Genomic DNA, 4,359 nt, shown 5'->3' with positions numbered 1-4,359 from the left:
AAAAAAAAGAATTAAATGAGAAAATGCACATAAAGCTCTCAGGACACACACGACACAATAAAGCCTAATCTACTCCCTAACTCTTTGACTCGGGCCAGTTTTAACACTTGAAACACTAGTTTGCTTTGAAAGCAGCATTCCCTGGATCACGAAAGAAAGCAATTCTGGGGGCTATGCGTGGTGGCTCACGCCTGTAATCCCAGCACTTTGGGAGGCCAAGGTGGGCAGATCACTTGAGGCCAGGATTCAAGACCAACCTGGCCAACATGGTGAAACCCTGTTTCTACTAAAAATACAAAAATTAGCCAGGTGCAGTGGCACATATCTGTAGTCTCAGCTACTTGGGAGGCTGAGGCATTAGAATCACTTGAACCTGGGAGGTGGAGGTTGCAGTGAGCCGAGATCATACCACTGCACTCCATCCTGGGCAACAGAGCGTGACACTGTCCAAAAAAAAAAAAGCCATTTGGGAGGATGTAAAGATAAATAGAGGTCTGGGGAAAATGACTCCAGAAAGAAGGCACCAGATAATGGTAAGTCGGGATACCTAATAGGCAGAATCCTGACTCAGCCAAGAACGTATACTCACAAAGATGTTGAGAGCAGCTTTATTTACGGTTTTAAAAAGAGAAGGGAACAATCTCAAAAACGTAACAAAAGAAAAAAGCTAAGTGAATTGCTGTCCATACAAATAAATATGCAACCATTAAAAATGATGTTTACAAGGAATGTTAATGACAAGAGAAAATGCCTACGAGATTTATAGTGTTAAATGCAGTGTTCAAGGTCAGTCTTACGTATACAGAAGCTATAAATGATCACACATCTATACATAGATGCAATTATACCCACACACTCGATATGAAGATGAGACATCCAGGTGCCACAGTATAGACAACAGACATTTCTGGGTGGTGGGATTATAGGTGAAGTTTATCTTCTTTATCCTTTCTGCATTAAAAAAACTAAATACTTTATTTTTTTTAATAAAAAAGAAGCTGTGCCCATTGCAAACCTATCTGTGGTGAAGAGCCTGCTGCAGGAGCGACGAAGGTGGAAAGTTCAAATCAAAAGAGGTAACAGGGAAATAGGGAGGCGACAATCACAGCAGCAGAGACTGTCTCTGGAGATGGTCTCCATGGAAAAATCACCCCAAGAAGCTGGGAGGCCAGATGCAAATGGGGTGCAGAGATGCAGAGGTCATTAGAAAAAGATGGAGAGAGGAGGGGCCCATAAACACAACCTATGAGCGGTCACTCAGAGGGAAGACTGTGAGAAACTCAGCAGTGGAGATTTCTGTAACAGATAAGGACGTTCGTGACGTGCTAAATGGTCATGCCCGGCAGAGGCTATCAAGAAGAGCATCTGTCCTCACAGAACTTTAATAGGCTAAGGAAGCACCTCTGCCTTCCCAGTCCCTGCGGCATTGTTTGAAATCACAAAGACTGGAAAAAACTAAGTGGTTACCAGTAGGAGACGAGAGAAATAAAGTCAATGTATTCATACAATAGAATACTATGGAGCCACCAAAAGGAAGAGGTTCTTTCTGTACTGATAAAGAATGATCTCCAAATATAGTGCTTGTTTACAGGCAAGGTGATAAACCATGTGAATAGATACAGCTTGTACGAAAAAGGGTGGAGAAGGGATTAGGAGGGAGACATCACAGTACATGCCTTTTCTCCATTTTGCACCATGTGCAGATTATGTATTAAATAAAAAACAAATAGAATAAATGAACCCCTTGCTTTATATAGTTTAGCTACAGTCATTTCTGAAGAATGGATACCGTACTTTCTGGATCAAAGTGGTTCTTTCTTTCTTTCTTTCTTTCTTTCGTTTTTTTTTTTTTTTTTTTTTTTTGAGGTCCTGTCCAGTCTAGAATTTCCGGAGTGAGAAAAACAGAAACTAGGATCATGGTTAAAATTTACTCGTTGAGATTAAGTCCCTAATCTTTTATGATAAAGAACTCTTGCTGGGGAGGACTTTATCCCATGCCCAGGCCTAATTGCTAAGTTAACTGCTTGTACAGATCTCCCTCTGGTGGACATATGGAGACATTACAGAATTTTATTTTATTTTTATTTGTTATTATTTTTTAAGAGACAAGGTTTCGCTGTATTGTCCAAGCTGGTCTCAAACTCTTGGCTTCAAGCGATCCTCCCACCTTGGCCTCCCAAATTGCTGGGATTACAGACATAAGCCACCTTGCTTGGCTGATATTATAGAATTTTATACCAGGTGTATGCAGTAAAATACCAAATTGCCAGAATGTGAGATACATGTAATTATAAATATGTGCATATATGTAGATATAGACATTAAAATGTATACAAATATGAGAAAATTAATGAAAACTCATGTCTTTATAAATATATTTTAGTATATACGTGATAACATCAAAGAAAAATCAGCCTGAAGCCTGGACGTAGAACATTGAAGATTTGCAAGGTTTTCACTCCCTGATTAATATTGTTGTCTTATTACTCTTTGCACAACTGCTCTCAGCCATTCAGTGAACATCTGACTGATAGTAGCAACAGGATTGTTGCTCGCCTTTCGGCTGCCATCTCTTTGGGGCTGAGTGATATTGCAGGTTTAAAAGGCCTTCGGGGACAGAATCGGTTACTTTGAGAGGCATGAGGAACACCTTTGTAACAATCCTGTGGCTCTGCACAAGGCTAAATTCAGCCCTTAACAGATGCTCCAGAGAAAGTACACTAGTCAATCATCAGCTTTAATTAGTATATTGGAAAACCAGGGGGCTGGCTGCAGTGGCTCATACCTGTAATCCCAGCACTTTGGGAGACCAAGGCGGTCTCACCTGAGGTCAGGAGTTCGAGACCAGCCTGGGCAACATGGTGAAACCCCCATCTCTACTAAAAATACAAGAATTAGCCAGGGTTGGTGGCAGGCACCTGTAATCCAGCTACTTGGGAGGCTGAGATCGGAGAATCGCTTGGACCTGGGAGGCAAAGGTTGCAGTGAGCCAAGATTGTGCCACTGCGCTCCAGCCTGGGCGATGGAGTGAGACTCTGTCTCAAAAAATAAAAGAAAACCAGAGTAAATTTTTCTCTCCAAACTAGGAAAGAACCAAGTACCCTGCATGGCAGCCTAATCATTTATATCTCCATCTCCCTCTCCACCTGTATCTGCATCTATCCCCGTATCTGTATCTATCCATCCTATCCATCTATGTACGTATCTTTCTACCATCTGTATTTGAATCTAGTTTCCTCTATGGCAAGGCTCATTAGCTTTGTATCCATGATATTGTAGAAGCCGAGCAGTGCCACTCAGGTATGAAACCAGAGGGAAAGAAGAGGGGAGTAAAACAAGCTTCAGAAATGGAGTGGAATGGTGACGGGAGAGAGACAACAGGAAGCAGGAGGAACTACCATTTACTGTGCCACTATGTTAAGCACTTAACACACATTATCTCATTTAGTCTTCACAACAATCTTATAAGGGCAGAATTATTTTCTCTCATTTTAGAGACAAGGAAAGCAGGACTCTGAGAGTTTAATTACTGTATCCATGGTTACCCTTCCCTTCGGCGGCTCAGCTGGGATCTGAAGGCAGGTGTGACTAGAGAGCCATCAATACCGGGCTCCGACTCTTAGGATAAGAAGAAAGAAGATGAAAGGCAGGAGAGGAAGGAAGGGAGAAAGGGAGGGAGGAGGTAATGAAGGGAAATGGTAAGATGTCAACATTGGTTGAGGGTCAGGGTCATTGAAATCCCACATTCTGAGCTAGAACTTCGTTTTCTAATTTTTCCCTGTGTGAGCCATGCTGATTTCTGAGCAATCCCTGAGCTCTAGTCAAGGTCTCAGTATGTATTGATTGAGTGAAGTCTTGAAGCTGTTCTGTCTTTGAAACTGTCCCATGCAGTTGCTGAGGTGACTTCCTGGGAAAGCCTGCCCATCAAATGCTGTTGGAGGGAAAGGGAAAAGGGAATGCTTTCAAAGTTTCCCTGGTGAATGGTGTATTAACCTGGGATGGCCTACTTATAGCCCAAGCAACCAGAAAGCTCATGAGTAGGGGAAATTTTGATGTTTAACAATGATTTGGGACAAATTTAAGATGAGATAAATTTAGGTTGCATAGCACAGTAGCTACTCTGAAGAAAACAGTGACCCAAACTTTGACCAATAATAAAATCTGATTTTCGAAGAACAACAACAGAAAAAAGAAGTTCCTCCACGAGAGGTACAATGAATTCTCAAGTATCATCTTGGAGTGAAGAGAAATGGTCATCCGGCTGGGCACAGTGGCTCACGCCTGTAATCCCAGCACTTTGGGAGGCTGAGGTGGGTGGATCACCCAAGGTCAGGAGTTCGAGCCCAGCCTGGTCAACAT

General features: G+C 42.2%; 1 protein-coding gene across 1 annotated transcript in view; it reads left to right on the top strand.

Moving 5' to 3' along the window:
• PCSK5 (proprotein convertase subtilisin/kexin type 5) overlaps window positions 1-4,359 on the top strand; it is a gene marked incomplete at its 5' end in the record, with an annotated part of 476,836 nt that overhangs the window by 422,438 nt on the left and 50,039 nt on the right. The window lies entirely within an intron of this gene.

This window comes from Colobus angolensis, unplaced genomic scaffold (genome assembly GCF_000951035.1).
Source record: "Colobus angolensis palliatus isolate OR3802 unplaced genomic scaffold, Cang.pa_1.0 Scaffold257, whole genome shotgun sequence".
Classification (NCBI taxonomy): Eukaryota; Metazoa; Chordata; class Mammalia; order Primates; family Cercopithecidae; genus Colobus; species Colobus angolensis.
Note: the sequence above shows the minus strand (reverse complement) of the source record. Positions and strands in the feature narration are given on the sequence as shown.